Genomic DNA, 23,247 nt, shown 5'->3' on the forward strand with positions numbered 1-23,247 from the left:
TGGGGAACTTTAATTTAAGGGGCCACATTTTCATATAATTTTAAGGGATCAGATTCAGTCCTCTTCTTTCAGAAGTGTTTTGTGTTATAATTTTTGTTTAATTTCTTAGGTATAGGCCAGAATTTTTAGTTGTGTTCTGGTAAATGTTTAACAACTATTTATTCAGAAGAGCAAAATCCTGATTTGTAGTCTTTCTTAATTTCTGATGTTAAACACTTCCAACATGGCCAATTGGATGTTACTGTTGTGATGTCACTGAAATTGTATGTTTTGAAGATAGTGAATAACTGTCATCTGTCCCCTTCCCAAGTCATTTCCCTCCAGAAAATATTCGGAAAGCAGATAATTTCTTATAGGGACTTTTCTTGTTTATAGTATTGTCATTGTTGTTTTTGAAATTGAGGTTTATTAAAAGACATACTTCTAAGTGAAGTCCCTTATGATCGATGATAAATGTATTAATTTACTCCAGTGTAGTTACAATTGCTTGTGCTTGTGGTAACTATTCTTGAATCACCTAGAAGACATCATAATCTTGGATGATCTTTACTTCTTAAACTTAGAATCCTTGCTTTTGTGCCTCAGTCAAAAAGAATTTTTTTCCTAGGATTATCAAACAAAGTTAAGAGTCATAATTTATGTGATACTATAATTGGATGAAATCATTAGTGAATGACATGATGATTCCATTTCTACTATTTGCTAATCCTGTGACTTTAGCTTGGATTTTTGGTTAACCAAAAATGAAATTATTACTTTAAATAATGAGGCAAATATTCCTAGTACTTGCTGTTGTGTTTACTTTTTGCCTCATTTTGGAATACAGTTATGACCGTTTGAAGTTAGGGGTAGCCCTCTGACTTTGTTCAGGAGTGACACAAGTGCTGAAGTGACATGGACCTATTGTGCTCCTGGTCTTTCTCCTGTCGGTCTCCCCAGTAGGGATTGTGGAAGTACATCATGAATTAGAGGTTTCACCAAGTTGAAGACAACTGAGATGCTGAACCATCTTTTGGAAGACAGACCCTGAAGTGGTGTCTAGGCTTTGCTTGAATGATAAACTTCCACTGTAAACAACGTGGTTTTGTTGTGACATATTGTCATATTTTCACAGCATTACCTGTACTGCTCTTATATCGACCGCTGTCGATAATTTCTGGAGTATCTTTCACTGCTATGAATTTGAGTGATGGGAATATATGATTATCTGAAGCTGTAACAAAATAAAAGACCAAGGACTTATAAAGCTTATAACAGCAAACACAGGCTATTAGGTACAGCATTTGAAATTCTCTAGAAATAGCTGTCACTGAAACTGCAATATTTCCTAAGGATATGAATATCCAATATATTTTAAGTTCACTGGTAGGATTTATAGCTTGTAATTATTTTACAATCTGGTATATAACTTTTCTAGCAAAGAGTTACTTTAGTTAGAACAAACTTAAAATGAATAAACAGCGTTCAACAAGTTTAGTATGGACTATGGATTTCAGTCAAGCTTGAAAAATTCTTGACATGTAAATGTCATAATGACAGTATTCATTTGCAGCAGTGGATTTAGTTTTGGCCTTATGAAAGATGGATATGATATGAAATGGGGAAGGTTGCTAGCTGCATGGTAGAAATGAAATGTCAGCTGTCTACTATATTGTCCATCAATAGTTCAGGGTTGCCCCCTTTTTAGGCCTGGTCATATTTCATTCAAAATAGATTGGGAAGGAAATTATGTAATTCAGACTGTTATTAAGTTATTCATTAAATTGTTTGAGCACTTATTAAGGTTTTAATCTTGTATTTGAAAATATTGCACCTTGATCCATCTAATTTACATCTAATATAATGTATACTTTGTTTTTGCAATAAAACCTTCATTTTTATAGTTTTGAGCTGAAACCTTCTGATAAAAAAGTGTATAAGTATATTTATCTATTTAGTGGTAATTGTATTATGAGGATTTCTTTTTCTTTCTTGTGCTAGTGGATCACACATCTGAATGTTTCACTTCAAATAACTTATTCATGCAAATTCAGAGAATGTATGTAATATTTGAAAGAACAATATTCTCAACAAGGTAGTTTTGCTCAATACTACTTTACCTCAGTGAAAACAGAATTAATAGTCTCGTATTATTAAGTAGTAACACAAAGAAGTATAAGTATTCTTAAATCCATCTAGGTCTTTATACCATCTTATTTTTCCTTCATGATCACTCCTTGAATAATTGTTAGACATTACTATAAATTTTGTACATATGAAGATAATAACACCAAGTTTCAAATGTTTATTGAATGTTTATTCTGCTCCAAAAACTTTATTTTTATTATTCTATTTGTTGCCATATGACATTATTTCTTTTTGTAAAATTCCAATTTGACAGTTCCATTTGTTTAATAACTATTTCGCCACTAACTTTGAACACTTACTCTATTGTACACAAAGTTTTCATTTAAGATCAGAATTAAAGCTGAGTTTTTAACAATTTATTTTCAAGTAGTATCAGTTTTTCGATGAAAAAATAGAGTTAGAAACAACTGATTATTTTTTAAGCCCATAGAGTTTATAGGTAATTTATAGGGCCATTGAAAAACAATGTGCATTTCAAGCCTCCGTATCAGGAAGAGTTACTACCTTCTTTTTGGACTTAAGTGGAAGAGCCAGTGTGCTATGGAAAGAGCAATGTAAGAGCTGAATTGTTGAGTAAATTGATGGACAAAAAGCACCTTTATTCCTTGTAAATCAAAGCAGATTGTTACAACTCTTCCACCAGGCTTAGGGGAGTGAAATAGACTGAGTAGATTGTCACTGTTTTGTTCATCTTTGTGCAAAGAATAATGGTACTAGCATAGGCAGTCTGGATCCTAGACAAAAATTCAGGCACAGAATTGCATGAAGAACATTAAATATTTAATGAAAAAAAGAATTAAGTATGGGCCATGGGTTTAAATGTTGATAGAGTCTCAAAATTGACTGTATTTGCTAGGCATGTTTCACTGCCCCCTCATACTCAGAAGTGGAACATTCAGAGCTGCATGTCAATGTACGATATTATACCCTGAGCTAATGGTACTGACAGAACTAGGAGTAATTGGCCTGTTATAAATTACGGGGCAGACTTATGATTTGTCATTCCAGAAGGAGAGGCCGGTGAGAATCGTGCCAGGTGTGCATCATAGATCAGTGTCAATATTCATGATTACACCTGTGAGTAAACGTATTTTGTTTTTCTGTACATCCAATAAATTGTATATCTAGACAGAAGATTTATCCATCATTAAGTAATGATGGCTGGTTCAGAAGTAATTTTTCTCTATAATTTTTTCTGTGATGCTAGCTACCTTTCTAGTAATGAAGATAAAGAAAGATGTTGAAATAATACATTTAAGACGCTGAATATTGTTTTATTCAAATATCATCTTATTTTAAATTAGTAGAGAAAACGAATAGAATAATATTATGAGCTGAAAAGGCAGATAAGATTATCCCTGTCTTGTTCTTTGTCGTCTTTGAGGGATTTATGTCTCACTACTTTGAGATATTTTTCTTTCTATATCTGCAACCATCTGCTGCCACTATTTCATTTCAGATTGCTGCTTCATTTTATATTTTGAGAGGCAATGAACTCCGTCATCTACTCCTAAAAGCTTTATTTCACTATCTTTGCTATAGAAGAACTATCTTCTAGATGGGTTCAAAGAACTTTGGGGCCCAGGAAATATTTTCTATGTCCATATAATGTCCTGGTTTTAGTTCATATTTGTTAACTAACTAATCTATCTCCTCAGCTAATTAATTGTCTATAAAAACAAGCAACCATGTAATTTTATTAATTGTAGAGGTCACCTATATAAAAAGAATTAAGTAGATAATGTTTTGCCCATCATTCATCTGAAAACCTTTGTAATTTGAGGTAAGGTCTATATTTTCTAAGTATTATCTGGAGGGATTTGTTACTGTATGTACACCACCATATTTAGGGACATTTATAATCTGGGTGTGTAGTATGTAGTTTGATTATATATTAAATTATTTGAATCTGATCACTAAATTTTTTAATCAATCAGATAAATTCTTGTTTTACATGTGAATATTCTCTCATGAGTTCATTATCACAAGATAAGTTTCAGTGGCAACTCATTTATGAGTGAGAGAAAAAGAAATATATTTTATGGGATATAGTGATTTTTTTCTTTAGATCTCAAATATGGACTCCTATAGGTAAAAATAGCCACTGTTGATGACTGCTGGTGGGATTTATAGAGCTTTTCCAGCCTGTCCTAGCAACAAATCATTCTTTTTTTTCCTTCCAAATCATTCTTTATTTGTCATCTTGAGGATGGAGCTGCCTCTTATTAGGGACACAGGTAGAGTTGTTAGAAGCTATGAAGAATCATAAAGGTGATGGGCTATTAACCTAGTCATCTAGAATTGAAACCTTAACAACTTCTGATTTCTACCTCTCCTTTTCCTGTCCTTCACCCTCCATCTGGGCAGAATTTTTGTTTCATTCCTAGATAGTCATGGCAATAGCATCATGATGGCTGGCCAGCCCCGTCTCTGTCTGCTTGAGTAGGTTTTGGTTTTCTAGTCTCAATCATATCAAATCCCAGCTCTTCAGTTTGACTTTGTTCTGTTTCATTCCCAATCCTCTTTCAGGATTCCTTTCTTTCCTTCTTGTATGTTTAGGCTTACACACATGCTGTTCCTCCTGTCTGGAATGTTCCACTTCTCTATCTGACCATTTAGTGGATATTTCCTCAAAAGTCAGCTAAAAAGCCACTTCCTCTAAAAATAACTTCTTTCTCTGAACTCCTGAATCTTTGTGCTACTTGGTCCTCTAACATTTGATGATGGATTCTAAGTGCATCAAGATCATGGACTCTGCCATGAATCTTTTTATTCTGTATGTTATCTAATAGATTGTTTTATATGTAGTATGCACTTAGGAGATATTATCAAATATATGAATTAGCATTCATCTGATTTAGAATCAACCAGATGTTTCTCTGAATGTTATTTATAATTGTTTAATCCAATATCCAATATTTTTAACCTTAGTTACCAACCTAAGTAACCTTGCAAACATTTTTTTCATAATTGCTTTTCCATGAAATAATAACACAGACTTATATTCATTGGTATATTAGTAGGTTTGTGTATGTTTTATACATACAAAATTTGTTATTACTCAAGAACCAACCATTGCCCTTTCAGAAATATGACTTCTTCCTTTGAGAATGCCTAAGACAGTTTCTCACTGTTATTATTTGCAAGTTATTATTTACAAATAGATAATCTGATATATGTTATGATGATGCAGAAGAATGATAGGAGTGAGATGTATTTTGAAGGAAGGGAAAGAAGGAGTGATTATTGGTGACATGCTATGCATTTTGCATATTTTGGTTTATTAAATTTCCACAAAACCTTTATAGTAAATAACAATATTCTGCTTAACTTGCCACACATTATATATTTTCTCCTATAATTTCTGACTTGAAATTTCTGACTCACTAAATATTATTTTTCTTTTAGAAATTGTGAGTAGTGATTTTCAGTGTGCTGGTGCACCTTAAGGTTGACACAGTATGAGCGTACAACTTTTCTTCCATTAAATTACAGGCACTACAGTGTTTACTTGAATTGTATTTATAGGACTCAAGGTCAATTTTTCTTTTGTGAAATAACTGAGTTCTATCTCCTTAACAAAATTTGAAAATGGCTAATCCTCTCCCCTTCGATTTTTTCAGATGACAGTCGAGAGAATCTGAGAGGTTAGATCTCTTAGAACTGTAGTCACACATAATGTAAATAGACTCCAACACAATGGAAGTAGAATTGAAGTTCTTCTCTCTCAGGGGACACATTCGTTACCTTAAAAAGAGTTTACTTTTACTCTAAGGTATTTTGTTAATTCTGTTTAGATCTAAAAGTGATTTTTTTTTTAAAACTATACCAAATCTTTACATTTGAATTACAAAAAGCATCATTTGACTAATTTTACATAGTCTTTTGATTACTAAGATTCAGCACTTATTCCAAACAGAAATACAGTCATTGATTTACTGTGGTAAGAAATAATTTTTCTTTATCATGAGCAAGTCACTCAGCTAATGGAAATGTTTCACCAGCACATAATGTGATAAACCATCATGTTGATATTTTTACTATATGCTACTATGTATGAAAACGCTGTTAACAAAATTAAATGTTGCTTAGTGGAAATGATTCCTGCTATATTTTATACAATGCATGTTTAGTGTATTTTATGTAAAGGATCTTAAATGTTATATTTTATATTTGTAAGAATACGGCCTTCATGTGAAATAATTTCTTTCTGTTTTGAAAGGTCATGCTGAATTAAAGTCTGACTCAGTAATACAATTTCATTGTAAAGAAGTTCATAATGAATAATGAGAGGTATACATTTAGAACAGTTTGTCAAATATACAGTACACTGGCTGGTGCTGCGGCTCACTAGGCTAATCCTCCGCCTGCGGCGCCAGCACCCTGGGTTCTAGTCCTGGTTGGGGAGCTGGATTCTGTCCCGGTTGCTCCTCTTCCAGTCCAACTCTCTGCTGTGGCCCAGGAAGGCAGTGGAGGATGGAGGATGGCCCAGGTCCTTGGGCCCTGCACCCTCGTGGGAAACTGGGAGGAGGCACCTGGCTCCTGGCTCCTGGCTTTGGATCGGCGCATCGCGCCAGCTGTAATGGCCATTTGGGGGCTGAACCAATGGAAGGAAGACCTTTCTCTCTGTCTCTCTCTCTCTCATTGTCTAACTCTGCCTGACAAAAGAAAAAAAATCTATAGTACACTGATTTTTTTTTACAAACATATTTATGTATTTGAAAGGCAGTTACAGGAACAGAAAGAGAGAGAGAGAGAGAGAGAGAGAGAAAGAGAGAAAGAAAGAAAGAAAGGAAGAAAGAAAGAAAGGAAGAAAGGAAAGAAAGAAAGAAAGAAAGAAAGAAAGAAAGAAAGAAAGAAAGAAAGAAAGAAAGAAAGAAAGAAAGAGAAAAATCTTCCATCTGTTGGCTCACTCCTCAAATGGCTGCAACTGCTGGGGGCTGAGCTAGCCTGAATTCAGGGGTTAGGAAATACATCTGAGTCTCCCACATGGGTAGCAGGAACTCATGTACTTGAAGCACCATCTGCTGCTTCCCAGGTGCCTTTGTAGGGAGCTGGATTGGAAGCAAAGTAGCCAGGACTTGAACCAACACTCTGATATGGGATGTAGGCAACCCAAGTAGTGACTTCACACTCTGAACCACAATGTCTGCACTGATACAGTGTTTTTTGATCATACGAGTTTAATAAGGCTAAGAATAAGAATTAGTGGACTGAATTAATTAATTAATGAGTGAATAAAAATGGGTAACCTTGCTTTATTTTAGTATTCTCCTTTGTTTCTTCATCTGCTCCAAGCCCCTATCTCACACTCTACAGATCTGAGATACCTCCTCTTTCCTGTCAGTAATGGGAAAAGCATTTCACGTATTCTCTCAGACGGCACAGGTATCCTTTTTCTGTGTTCTGTAATTATTTGTGTACTTGTTTTACTTCCCTTACTAGGGTGTAATTCATCAGAAATCAACACCTGAAACCACTTCATTCTTCTGCCTCCTCCTTGCCTCAGACCTGTGGCATGTGATCCTGGAGTTGGTGAGTGAATGGCTGTATGCAGGCTCTTGGTTTTCTATTGCTCTCAGAAGAGAAATGGCACTTTCCATTTTCTCTATAGTTCTACAACTACTTAGAGAAAGAAAATAAAAAGAGTCCATTGTAATATAATAATTTGACAATGCTACAAAGAAAGGTACTCATTGATTCTAATTACAGCAACAACTTTTAGTATATTGGCTTCTTAGTTAAGAGTATAAGAAGAAACTTAATATCTATATATCACCACATAGTTGTCAGAAGACAGCAGCCTCCAATCAATTATCACCTGGATTCACCTGTGTCCCACAGGTAAGCATCAATCCTTTGAGTCATCACTTCCTTGAAAAAAAAAAAAAAACTTATTTTCTCCCCAGCTCAGGCATTTATGGTTGCTTTTAATAACCCTTCGGAGTCACCATGTTGGAGAAGTAAAATTTCATAGAGAAATGTTCACCTTGATCTTATGAAGGTTTTTTGAAGTGTTTGCAGGCATACAATACATATTTTCTTTCACATGGCATATCTAAATAGGCAGGAAAGAATATTCATCATTTTATTATGTGCAGGGCAAGTGTTTCATGACTGGATATGGATATAAAGGTGTATCCATGTCAAATTGAGTGTTTTAAAGTACCAAAGACATAGGATCAAATTTTATGAGAATGAAATACAATCTCTGGGTTACCTCTTTAAGTAATTATTTTAAATCAGGATATTTTTTTACTAGCGTACAAATTGGATGGTGATAAGTAAATATAAACAATCATATTAAATAATTAATTAATTAATCAGCAATTAAATATTTTAGTGTTCTGTTGAAGATAGGAAGTAGCATGAGGGCCAGCATTGTGGCATAACAGATTATTAAGTCTCTGCCTAAGATGCCAGCAGACCATATGGACACCGGTTTGAGACCTGGCTGCTCCACTTCCAATTCAGCTCCCTGCTAATGCACCTGGGGAAAGCAGTGGAAGATGGTCCAGGTGCTTGGGACTATGTACCCATGTGGAAGACCTGGAAGAAGCTCCTAGCTCCCAGTTTCTGCCTGGCCCAGTCCCGGCCATTGTGGCTATTTGGGGAGTGACCCAGTGGATGGAAGATTCTCTCTCTCTCTCTCTCCTTTCTCTGTAACTTTGCATTTCAAGTAGACAAAAAGTAAATTTAAAAAAAGGAAATAGGATGAAACACATGTTATTCACTTTAAGCATATATAATACACCGTAAGAAGAAAAATTTTTAACATTTTTACACACATATTTATGGTTTTAAGAAGATGTCTATTTTTGTAAATAATATTTATTTATTTATTTGAAGTCAGGGTTATAGAGAGGGATGGACTGACAGGGAATTATTCCAATGCCAAATGCCTGCAAAGGCCGGGGCTGGGTCAGGTTGAATCCTTCTGGTTCTTCCATATGGGTGGTAGGGGCCCAAGTAGTTGGGCCACCTTCTGCTTCTTTCCCAAACACATTAGGAGGGAACTGGATCTGAGTTGGAGCAGTCAGGACTCAAACTGGCACTCATATGTGTTGCCAGTGATACAGACAGCAACTAACCTGCCAGCCCTTTACAAAATTTTCTTGCATTTTTATACCTTTATAATAAACCAGGATATTTCAAAAACTTTATGCAAAATTGTACTTATTTTTTTTTTTGACAGGCAGAGTGGACAGTGAGAGAGAGACAGAGAGAAAGGTCTTCCTTTTGCCGTTGGTTCACCCTCCAATGGCCGCCGCGGTAGCGCGCTGCGGCCGGCGCACCGCGCTGTTCCGATGGCAGGAGCCAGGTGCTTCTCCTGGTCTCCCATGGGGTGCAGAGCCCAAACACTTGGGCCATCCTCCACTGCACCCCTGGCCACAGCAGAGAGCTGGCCTGGAAGAGGGGCAACCGGGACAGGATCGGTGCCCCGACCGGGACTAGAACCCGGTGTGCCGGCGCCGCAAGGCGGAGGATTAGCCTGTTGAGCCACGGCGCCGGCCTAAAATTGTACTTATTTTGAAGTAAAAATTTTTGAAATCGTTTCATATTTTTTCATAATGTGTATTTTCCATGAATATTTTGAAGACCTTGCATATGCCTGGATTTCAAAACTTTTTTTGCACCAAATAAACTCATCTTTTAATTGAATTTTCCACGAAATGTTTGAAGTCCCATAGTACACTGTTTTTTAAAGGAATTCCATTAAGTCAAATAATTTTAGGGCAAATATAAAATCATATTACTATTAAGAATATTTTTACCTTGGGATAACTTATAATAATACTAAATCTGAAATGGCAGTGACCATTTTCATGATTTAGCATACTGTCACATTGGACATACATACGAAGGTACTTCAAAAACATTTGCTGAACAATAGATTTAAAATATGAGTTTAAACACTCTGGCCTCAGAATCAGCCCTTAAGGCATTCGGATCTGGCTGAAGAGCCCATGAGAGTATTGTAGGCATGGAAAGCCAAGATACCATGGAAAAGAAAAAAAGAAGAAGACCTAAATGAAAGATCTCTGTTAGTGAGATCCCAGTGGAAAGAACGGGGCCATCAAAGAAGGAGGTACCTTTCTCTGAAGGGGGGAGAGAACTTCTACTTTGACTGTGACCCTATCGGAATAAGATCAAAGTCAGCGAACTCTAAAGGCTTCCATAGCCCTGGCAACTCATGACTAGAGCCTAGGGAGATTATTGACGCCATGAACAGGAGTGTCAAATTGTTAAGTCAGCAACAGAAGTCACTGTGTACTTACATCCCATGTGGGATCTGTCCTTAATGTGTTGTCTAATGTGCAGTGATGCTATAACTAGTACTGAAACAGTATTTTTACACTTTGTGTTTCTGCGTGGGTACAAACTGATGAGATCTTTACTAATTATATACTGAATCGATCTTCTGTATATAAAGATAATTGGAAATGAAAAAAAAAAACCTGGTGTTAAATTGGAAATGGCATAGAAAATTAATTAATTTAAAAAAATATTATGTAGGATCTCTGTCTTTAATGTGCTGTACACTCTTATTTAATGCTATAACTAGTACTCCAACAGTATTTTTTTTTTCACTTTGTGTTGCTATATGGGTGCAAACTGTTGAAATCGTTACCTAATATATACTAAATTGATCTTTTGTATATAAAGAGAATTGAAAATGAATCATGATGTGATAGGAAGGGGAGAGAGAGCGGGAAAGGGGAGGGTTGTGGGTGGGAGGAAAGTTTTGGGAGGGGGAAGCCATTGTAACCCATAAGCTGTACTTTGGAAATTTATATTCATTAAATAAAAGTTTAATTTAAAAAAATATGAGTTTAGGGGAGCGGACAATGTGATGCAGAAGGCTAAGCCACTGCTTGTGATGCTTATATCTCATATCAGAGTGTGCCCTTGAGTCGCAGCTACCCTGCTTCCAATCCAGCTGTCTACCAGTGAAAGGAAGGAAGCAAATGATGGCCCACGTCCTTGGTTCCCTGCCACCTATGGGAGACCCAGTGGAGTTCTGGACTCCTGACTTCTGCTCCACCTAACCTTGGCTATCGTGGGCATTTGGAGAGTGAACCAGCAGTTGGAAAATCTTTCTGTGTGTCTATCTCTCCCTTCTCTCTCTTTAACCCTGGCTTTCAAATAAATAGGTATAATTAATCTTAATAAAAAGATGAGTTTAAGGGGTAGGCATTTGGCTAAGTAGTTAAGATGACCATGTCCCATACTCACACCAGAGTGTCTGGATTTGATACCTGTTTTTGCTCCTGACTCGTTTAGTGTGTATGCTGACCCTGGGAGGACATGGTGATTGCTCAAGTAATTGAGTCCCTGCCACCCATGAGGGAGACTTGGATAGAGTTCTTTATTTCCAGCTTATGCTCCTGACACAGGGGTTGTTTGTTATGGGAATTTGGGAATTGATCTAGCTAATGGGAGCTCTCTCTGTCTCTCTTTTCCTCTCAAAAAATAAAATTTTAAAATGTTTTATTTTGATGCAAAAATTTTGAAATTCATGCAAACTTTCTCATAACATTCATTTTCCACGAATGCTTTGGAGACACCCTCATATGCATGGATTTCAAAATACTTGGTACAAGAATAAATACTTAATTCTATTTTTCCATGAACTTTTTGAAACACCTTCACATATCACATCACAACATTCTCTAAAGATATTTAGCTTGCTGTAGGACATGGGAAGATCTCAGCACTGCTAACTAGATAAACGCAAATTAAATTTGCTACTCATACACATTAGACAGCTATTATTTAAAAACAAGCAAACAAAAAATAATTGTTGGTGATCATGATACTCACATCAACATCCCATATTGGAGTGCCTGGGTTGAATTCCTTGTTCTGCTCCCAGTACATCTTTTTTTGGCTGATGCAGATCTTGAGAGGCAGTAGGGGATATGTCAAGCATATGGTTCCCTGGCATCCACGTAGGAGAACTGGATGAGGTTTCTGGTTCTCAGCTTTGGCCTGATCCAGATGTAGCCATTGAAGGCATTTGATGAATGAGCCAGTGAATGGGAGCTTTCTCTCTCTCTCTCTCTCTCTCTTTTTTTTTCTTTCTTTCTATCTCCGTTTCATAAGTACATAGCAGGAGATAACAAATGTGAGAAACGATGTGTTGAATTAGAACATTTGGACATTTCTGGAAGGAGTGTAAAATGATGCAACATTTTACAGTTCCTAAAAAAATTTAAATAGATTTACCATATGATCCATATATCACAGGTATATGCCCCAAAGAGCAGAAAGCAGAATATTTATATGACCATGTTCATAGCATCTCTGTCCACAATACTCAAAAGGTGGAAGCAACTCAAGTGTCCATAGCCAGATAAAAGGATGAAGAAACCGTGATAAATTTAGATGTATGACATAACAAGCATAGAATTTAAAACATTATTACTGAAACAAGCAAGACACTGAAGGACAAATGTACAATTCCATTTACATGAGATATCTGGAATAAGCAAAGTCATAGAGACAGAAAGAAGAATAAAGGTTATCAGACTGGGGAAGAATATGGGCTTATTATACTCTAAGTGCAAAGTTTTTGTTGGAACTGATCAAATTTTTAAATATAGATTGTGGTGATAATCACATAAAATTGTAACTGCATTAACTGGCACTGACAAATGGCTAAATCACAGTAACAAATGGTGAAAATGATAATTATGCATATTTTACCATTATAAAAAAGGTTAAAGTAAAATGTCCAATAATGAGAAACCCTTCATTTGCCCATCAGATTGGGACATTTCTAACAATAATCATAGTAATAATAGCAATATTTTATAAGTGATGGCAAAATGATAGCATGTTTGCTCACATAGTTTTAGTGTCAGAACAACTTTATGTATTCTTTTTGGATGGTGTTAAAATTACCTATCCAAATTTCAAATGTATATTATTTCTGAAATAATTATTACATTGTTAGGGATCAGTGCTATGAAAAATCCAGACAGATATGTGAATGTATAGGTAAATATGCATACAGATGGATAAAGGGAAAGTGTGTTAGATACATACAGATAGATATAGAAATAAACGTGTACTACAGAAATCTTACAATACCAAAAACATGTAAATAATCTGAAGCTAATCAGTATAATATTAATATACTAGTGCAATATTATTATAAGTTAATTAGTACAATTATTAATTAATACAATATTAATAAATTCACCTTGTTACATTCAAATAATAGAAATTAAGAAAACTTGATTAATGTTTAGGCTATAACTTTATTTGTAAATTTAAAAAAGTGAGATAACAAATAAAAACAGTGAAATAATTTATAACTTCTAAACAAGTAGAAAGAAAAATGAGAATTTTAAAATACCATTTCACAAAGACATAAAAAAAGGAAAAAGGAAAAGTTGTTCATTGAAAATAAAATAACATATATCTAACATATCAGTAATTTAAATAAATGTTAATGATTAAAATAAAAATGGATAGTGTATAAACATTTTTGTATTTTAAGCAGGTTTTGTTGTAAGTCCCCAAATTGTACAATAACATAAGCCTAATTATGTTAGAGTGGGAAGAACTAGAATTCCTTGAAATAAAGGCAAGCTATACATCTACTGTCAAACCTTATTTTCTAAGCCATAGAGCTTCACTTTACAGGACCTTCTCCCCCTTACTTTTGTACCAGGGATATCATGTACTTCACAGGTATTGGGATGATTGTTTACAAAAATGAAGTGTGGCTAGTACGGCACCTCATTCATATAGACTAAGAATAAATCTTTAAAATTATGAGTAATATTTACAATTGGTGTATGAATACACTCCAAATTAATGACCTAATTGGGCTGCTGACCCATTAATGGATTATATGCTTACTTCTTTTTGAGCACAGTCTGCATTCTCAAATAACGTCTTCATCTTCCATAAAAGGAGTAAAGGTTAGTACTACTTGAGCACATATGAGATGTGTTATCTTTAGAAATTAGACTCACAAGATTCTTTGCTATTGATGTCATTTTTTGAAACTAATTAAGGTGATAAAACACCCATTTGGATGTACTAGTAATAAGTTGGGAGAATTAGCTATATAGTTGTGCTGGGGTTAGTAGGTTTTAGCTCATTCCATGTATATTATAGTACCTAACATATTCTTGATACTGAATGAATATTAATAATGAAAGCAGCAATAATTTCAATTTAGTTTTCTGCATAGAATACAGATGTAGCAGAAATTTCTGCTGAACTTTTCCTCCTAATGCAAATTTTGAGTATTACTCCCAATTTATCTGCTGTTGATTAAATTTATGTTCTCTAGCAAATACTTTAATATCTTTGTACCTATGTTTCATATATTAAATGAGGGTAATAATACAGACATATTTAATTATTCAGTTCTCCAGAATGCTGAGAGACTTTATTCAAGTTAATTATATGAAAGGTACTTCAAGTTCAGTATAGTATTAGCTAAATTTATATAATATTTAAATATGACCTCATTTATACAGGATACTATACTGAGAAGATAAAAACAACATGAGTTCAAGATCAGAATCAAGAGAAATGTCAGTTATTTAACTTAATAGAGGAATTATTCAAAACTGCTACATGTTAATATTTAGACATAAACATCAAAAAATTCCCTCAAGACAATTATCCTTTCCTTGATAATTAATTTGATGAGTGGTGATTAAAATGAACTGCAGGATTTTGCATCGTGGCTCTGTGGGTTAAGCCTCCACTTTGGACACCTGCATCCCATACCAGAGTGACAATTTGAGTCCCAGCTGCTACAGTGCTATCCAGCTCCCTAAAAATGCATTTGGGAAATAACAGAAGATAGCTCAAGTACTTGAGTTCCTCCCACACATGTGGGAGACCAGAATGGAGTTCCTGGCTCATGGCTTCAGCATGGTCAATCCTTGGCTGTTACTGCCACTCAGGAGTGAACCAGTGGGTAAAGTTTCCCTCTCTCTCTCTCTTTCCCTCTCCCCTTCCCCCTCTCTCCCCCTCCCTTCCCCTCTCCCTCCTACCCTCACCTCTCTATAACTCTGCTGTCCAAATAAATAAATATTTGAAAATAAAAAGAAATGTTGGAGAGGATGTGGTGCTGCTGCTTGGCACACCCGTATCACATATTGGAGTGTCAGTTCAAGTCTGGGCTACTCTGCTTCTGATCAAGCTTCCTGCTAATGCATCCTGGGAGGCAGCAGGTGATGGCTATGTTTGAGCTCCTGCCTCCTATGTGGGAGATCTAGATGGATTCCAGGCTCCTGGCTTTGCCCTGGCCCTGGCCTTGATGTTGCAGGCATTTGGGGGGTGAACCAGCAGAGGGATATCTTTCTAGGTCTTTAAAATCGATGAAAATAAGCAAAAGTAAATGTTTAAAAAAAACTTTGTTTTACACATATATTTGTATTTATAATGTTAATGTATTAATATAATGATGTTTTGATAAATATTTATATTTCAGTTAAAATATCATATTTAAAAAATAAAATACCTTTCAAGGATACAAAGTGCAATAGTATTAATAAAGTAGTATAATGTATTTCCTTAAAATGATAAACTAGTTTCTGTTATATATCAGACACTTAAGTATATTATTTATAATTCATAGGAAACATAATGTGAAGTAGAAATTAATAACATAAATAAGTAATTCTTTCCAAGCTAGAAATATAATCAAATTTTATAAATCTTTGTGAAGCCAGCCTAGGATCATTCTTTCTAATTTTCCTCAACTGATTAATACAGTTTTCACTTTTTTATTAAGATAACATTTATACATATATATTCTCTGATGCAGACATCATCCCCCCCCCCCTTTCTATGTTATGCATCCTTTTCTCCATGGGAAAGTGTCCATAATCTGCCGAATTTCCCATCCCCTTTCCACTCATTCCCCCCTCACATTTTTCACTCATCCATTACGCACTATCCATTCTTCTTTATAATTTGCATGGTTGATACAGCTATTTACCTGTATTTATTCTTTTCTGTTTTCCCTCTGATATTAAAATTCCTAAATCTCAGCTGTAGACATGGACACCAAAGATTCCATTTCCTACATTCCCTTACAGTAGTAGTTCTGCTTCTAGCACTCAATTTTGTTTTCTAAAAGAAGACAGAAGAATCATATGGTGTCTGTCTTGAACTTATCATAAAAGTGAGTGTTCAATGCTCTTTTCCTTCATCTGCTTTGGCATCCAGTGTGAAGTGGATAATGCATCTTTGCCCACTGCAGTGAGACCACAGATAATGGAGCAACAGGATATAAGGCACTTGGGTTCCTGGCACTATAGAGCATTGGATTAACACTGACAGAACTGGTTATATAATTCACAAGGTTGAGTGAAAAATGAAAACGTGGGAATCCCTTGTTAGAAGATCAAGAAACATGGGGCCATGATGGTTCCTGATAGGAGACCCAGAAGAAGCTCCTGGCTCTGGCTTTGGGTTTGCTCAGCTCTGGCCACTGTGGCCATTTGGGGAATGAACCAGTGGATGGAAGCCCTCTCTCTCTCTCTCTCTCTGTCTCTCTCTCCCTCTGTAACTCTCCTTTTCAAATAAATAAATAAGTCTTGAAAAAAAAAGCAAGAAGCAATTCGTTAAATATAATAAAATATAAAGCTTTTTCACATTCTTATGATTTTTAAATTTACTTTTTGATGTCATATTAAGAAAAAGATGTTAAATTATTAACACATGTTTTAGCATGGTTTAGAATGTTAAGATAGGAATACAAGATAATTTAACTTGTCTTTGTAATTATTTTATTTGCACAATTACTGTTTTGTTTATTATCCATGCTCATGTCAACAGCACGAAAATGCTAAACAAAACTAATGCAATCTGTTTTTGCATTAGATTCACAGTCTGTCAACACTGTGTACCTTTGGCTTGTTGATAAGTCAAGAAGGACAAAATGGGGGCTGGTGTTGTGGTGCAATGGGTTAAACCATCCCTCATGAGGCTGGCATTTCATGTCAGAGTTCTAGTTTGAGTCCTGGCTGCTGTACTTCTCATCTAACTTTCTGCTAATGCCTGGGAAGGCAGAGGAAGGTGACCCTCGTTTTTCGGCCCCTGTCTCCTCTATGGGAGACCTGAATGAAGTATTAGTCCAGACCTAGCTTCATCTTAGTCCAGACCTGGCAATTGCCTCTTTCTCTGCCACTCTGCCTTTCAAATAGATTTAAAAAAATAGCTTTTATGATAAAAGGACTGAATTTAAAATGAGCTATAGGTGACCACATTTTTCCCCTTTTCTGCTTTGTCATCCTTGTTATTATAGAAACTGAAACAGCTAAAATATGAGTAAAAAAGGATATCTTGGTAGTTGCATTTCTTAGACTATCATTACCTTTGTTTTCTTCCTTTAATTTGGAGCAAGTCCTGGTTTGAACAGAAAACATAACCTTTCTTGGGTTGTCCAGAGTGTATTTACTCTGCCTTAGAGATAACACACTTCTATTTTACCCGCTTTCAATTCTACTGAATTCAAACATATGATGGGTTTAATTGGATTATGTGCTCATTGTCTATCATGAAGGTTATATGCTCAAGAGATGGAAGGTATGGTACTTGTATCCCCTACTTATATGCATCTTCCATTTCTCTATTAGACTCCACAGACTTACTGTAAATTCAAGATAAAATTATTAACTTCAACATGGCTTCTAAACAGGATTAAATAAGATAGAGTCTGTGTGAATGTACAAGTCATCTGCAGGTTTGCTTTCTTCGACTTGCAAGTTTCTGATTTTATTTAATTGCTCTGTTGGTTTAGATCTTCTGTCAAACCCATCTCAAAGTTTCTGGTTACATAAAGTACCTACTTCAGATTCTAACATAAAATAAAGACTTAATAATAATTGTAGTGATTCTAATTAATTATTATTATACAATACTTTCTTTCTCATGGAAAACTTTTTTTAGCTATTTTAGTGTTATTAATTTTAACTATTCAATAACATGCCAAAGGTCCATATGCATAAGCTTATTTCTATTTTTTAAAGATTTATTTATTTACTTGAAAGTCAGAGTTACACAGTGAGAGAAGGAGAGGTAGAGAGAGAGAGAGGGGAGAGAGAGAGAGAGAGAGAGAGAGAGGTCTTCCATCTGCTGGTTCACTCCCCAGATGGCTGCAATGGCTGGAGCTGCACTGTTCTGAAGCCAGGAGCCAGGAGCTTCTTCCGGGTCTCCCACACAGGTGCAGGGGCCCAAGGACTTGGACCATCTTCTATTGCTTTTCCAGGCCATAGCAGAGAGCTGGATCGGAAGTGGAGCAGCCAGGAATCAAACTGGCGTCCATGTGGGATGCCGGCAGTGTAGGCAGCGGCTTTACCTGCTATGCCACAGTGCTGGCCTCACATAAGCTTATTTCTTTAACATAGGTAGGCTCTGAGAAAATCCAATCCAAGACGACTACATGCATTTGTTTGTGAAGTTTAACCTATACCTCTAAGTATAGATGAAATAATTTTTCTGAATCCTTGTGACAGAAAAAATTTATAGCAACAAAAACACCTTTATAGTTTTATTCTCATCAGTCTGAACACATACCTCAAGTAGATAAAGATTAGGAAAGAAGAATTTCTGAGAAAATTAAATTTGGTAGGAAAATGGTAATGAGGAGCTCATCAGCATTTTGGCTTAGTGTTAGATTTAAGTATAACTGATGGCTTTGTTTAGTTAGAACAAGGGCTATAAGACCAGACACTAACTATGCTAACAGTCAGGGTAAGAGATAAATATGGTAAAAGTAGTCATAGAATCTTGTTTGCCTCAATATTAAAAATAATGAGTTTCCATTTATAACAAATCATTGGAATTGAATGAAGAAGCAAAAATTCAGAAAAAAAGAAGAGAATAATATCTATCAAACTAAAAATAAATTTCTTAGACTCTATAAGAAATGCTGATGAATTACACCCTCCATGATTTGTTTGAGTTTTTCAAGAGTGGAAAGCAAGTATTTTATTATCCTCTCGGTCTTTGGTACAAGGACTTGCACCCAATTGGCATTCCTAAGGTGTTTGTTTTATTCTTTCCCTAGGAAAATGCAAGTCAAGATCAGACAAACATGTTATGAATTGAGAACATACTGACACACACAAATAGCTGTCAAAGATTTAGAGGCCAGGTCCTAAATGGTTTGGACATCTGGTGAAGTAACACAAAAATAGAAATCCCAGTAGGAATTTTTTTAAAACTGAAGTAGAAAGCAAGAGATCTAGAAGCAGCCCTTGAAATCTTTGTAGAAATATAATAAAGAAAAGACTTTAAATAGAAGCATTGAACAGAAAACTTCACATGCTATAGGGGTTTATATAAGTAGAAGGAGTTCCTGCATCTGATAGTACAATGAAGGTCTTTATTCTATATAGATATAGGGTATTGCAGAATTTGTGAAAATAATAACTTGCATTTATTTGCAAACACTGACCATTTAGAAACTATTTCCTTCATCATCCTATCATACTTTTTGTATTTGTTCTGCCAGCAAAATTGTCATTTTTTTAAAAAAAAATTTCTTATTTATTTGAAAGGGAGAGTTACAGAGAGAGAGAGAGAGAGAGAGAGATCTTCCATCCACGGGTTCACTCCCTAAATGGTCTTAATGGCGGGATATGGGCCAGTCCAAAGTCAGGAGCCAGGAGCTTCTACCGGGTCTCCCACATAAGTGCAGAGGTCCAAGTACTTGGACCATCTTCTGCTGCTTTCCCAGGTACATTAACAGGGAGTGTATCAGAAGTGGAGCAGCCAGGGCTGGAACCAGTGCCCATAAGGGATGCCTGTATTGCAGGCAGTGGCTTTATCTGTTACACCACAGCGCTGGCCCCTAAAATTGTCTTCTATAAATAAGATCTGCAACACTAAGCTTTAGGGATTTCAGAAATTAATAATTTACTGGAAAATATCCTCTGAAAATATAATTATTATAAATTAACAAGTCATATGCTCATATAGTTATAATTATTTCACAAAAATTATAACAATACCTGAGCAAAGTTTTCAAACTGATAACTTTGGCATGGATGTAAAAATAGTGTTCAGATTTATTGTCTTAGTCCTAATCTACTTCTTCACAACTCTTTCATTTGGCAGCTCTTCAACATTTTGAATGACATGGATGTTTGTTTTAAAATATCAAGGTCATATTAGAATTTAATCATGAACCATGAACTGCTCTGACTTCCATTTAAAAAAAAAAAAATTGCTGACCCTCCCAGAACATGCCTACTAATTCTTTTTGTTCTTATTTTAGAGGTTTTTTTTTTCCCCTGTTTTGTCACATTTTTTATATCACTGAGCTGCTAATACCTTGCAGAGAATGAGATGAGAAAACTTGCAAAGATGTTTGAGTATGGACCATTGAACTGAAGAGAAACAAGTTTTTCTATTGACTTCATTGATGACTTCCTCCTGTTTCTGTGATGCTGTGGTCTGTTTATGTAGGGGCTTTGACCAATGTACCTCCAAGGACACGGCTTAATGTACTGTATCTGTGATCTAGCCAGCAAGGAGTGTGTTCATACAGGAACAGATCTGAATTCTGGGCTAGCAAGCATGCTGCCTGTAGTGAAGACTAACTAGAACAGATTTCTTTTCTTTTTACTTGACATTCATCTATATATATTTTAAAATTTGTCTTGGAAAAATCTGGTGTATGAAAGCTAGCTGCGAAAGGCAGGAGAGGCCAAGAGATTGAAGAGTCAGAGAAGTTCAGGATTATACAAAGCGTAAATTTTTGAGAGGACGTAAAGGCAGAAGTGGGGTCTCAAGTCGCCATGAGAAGATGGATCCTCATGCCTCCCTTCAGCAATGAGTGGTTTACATTTTCAGCTAGGCAAAGGTGGCCTGCAGCTAACCTAAGTACACTTGCATTTTCTCAAGATGTGTTAACATTCCAGACATTAGCTAAGGGACATTCTAGCACCTGACCCTGCAAGAAAAGTTTAACGGGTTATCTTAATGAATATGTTTATCACACAGGTTTGATAGGATTGCCAGGTTTACCTGAAGGGCTACACAGCAGTTATCACCAAAATGACTATTATGCCTAAAATGGCTGATGGTTTTGTCAAGTTAAATGCCTATAAAATTCTTTAAATATTTTTGAGATATGGGGAGAAGAAAAAGAACACATTTTAGGCAGTTTGAGCTGCTGTAAAAAATTTTTATGTACTGATTTATTTAAATAACAACTTATTTCTTACAGTTTTGGAAGTTGGGAAACCCAAGATCAAGGTGCCTGCAGGGCTGGTTTCAATATAATCAAAATGACTGTTATGACCAAAATGGCTGCTTTGTCCATGATGGCTGTGGTCATGTCAAGCTGAATTTCTATAAATTCTATAAGTCTTTTTGAGACATTTGGGGAAAAACAACCAGAGCATGCTTCGGGTAGTTTAGGCCACTATAAAAAGTTACAGGGACCAGCATTGCTGCAGAACGGGTTAAACTTTCACTATCGGGCTGCCATCCCTTATCAAGGTGCCAGTTCACATACTGGCTGTTCCACATCTTATTCATTTTCCTGCTTGAATCAGCAGAAGGCAGCCGAAGGGCTTGGGTTCCTGTCAACCATTCAGGAGACCAGGATGGTGTCCCTGGCTCCTGGATTCAGCCTGGCTCAGAACTGACTGTCTTGGCCTTTTTGGAGAGTTAAACAGCCAATGGACAATTCTTTATTTTTCTGTGTCCTTCCTCCCCCCAGTCCCCCCTCCTGCCCCATCTCTCTGCCTTTTAAATAAATATATATTCAAAATTATCATAGACTGACTGATTCAAGCAATAATTTATTTCTTACAGTTTTGAAGACTGGGAAGTTAAAGATCAATGTCCTTGCAGGTCTGGGTTCTGACAAGGGCAATTTTCATGGTTTGCAGTTTGCTATCTGCTTGTTATATTTTCACATGACGGAGAACAGAGAACAATCATCTTTCTTATGTCTTAACTTTTTAAAAATTCATCTTACAACCAAAAATAGATTTCCCTGTTTTTCTCATTCCCCACTCTCTTGTAACTACTCTTCTGCTTTCTGTTTCTTTGAGTTCAAGTTTTTTAGGCTTCAGATAGAAGTGAGACCACACGGTATTTTCCTTCCTATGTCTGGCTTATTTGATTTAGAATATAGTATCTTACAGATTAATCAACATTTTAAGAAATGGCAGAATTTTATTCTCTTATAAGGCTGAATAATATTCCATGGCTTATACTACATTTCAATATCTTTTCAATCATCCATGGTCACTTAGATTATCTCCATAACTTGGCTGTTGTGAATAGTGTTGCAACAAACTTGAGAGTACAGATATCTCTTTGAGATATTGATTTTATTTATATATACACATAGAAGTGGGATTTCTGGGAAGCGTTGTAGTTCTATTTTTTAACCTTTATTTAATAAATATAAATTTCCAAAGTATAGCTTTTGGGTTACAGTGGCTTTTTCCCCCCATAACCTCCCTCCCACCTGCAACCCTCCCATCTCCCACTCCCTCTCTCATCCCATTCACATCAAGATTCATTTTCAATTAACTTTATATACAGAAGATCAATGTAGTATATACTAAGTAAAGATTTCAACAGTTTGTACCCACACAGAAACACAAAGTGTAAAGTACTGTTTGAGTACTAGTTATACCATTAACTCACATAGTACAACACATTAAGGACAGAGATCCTACATGGGGAGTAAGTTCACAGTGACTCCTGTTGTTGATTTAACAATTGACACTCTTGTTTATGGCGTCAGTAATCACCCAAGGCTCTTGTCATGAGTTGCCAAGGCTATGGGAAGTGGGATACACAGCAGACTCATAGAATGGCAGATGCCCTAACAGCACTCTGGCCAAAGAATCAGCCCTTATGGCATTTGGATCAGGCTAAAAAGCCCATGAGAGTATTTCAGGAATGGAAAGCCAAGACATTGAGGCAAAACAACAACAACAACAACAAAAACGAGCTAAATGAAAGATCTCTGTGAGTAAGATCCCAGTGGAAAGAACGGACCATCAAAGAAGGAGGTACCTTTCTCTGAAGGGAGGAGAAAACTTCCACTTTGACTATGACCTTATCTAAATAAGATCAGAGTTGGTGAACTCAAAAGGCTTCCAT

Source organism: Lepus europaeus, chromosome 12, assembly GCF_033115175.1.
Source record: "Lepus europaeus isolate LE1 chromosome 12, mLepTim1.pri, whole genome shotgun sequence".
In the NCBI taxonomy this organism is placed as follows: domain Eukaryota; kingdom Metazoa; phylum Chordata; class Mammalia; order Lagomorpha; family Leporidae; genus Lepus; species Lepus europaeus.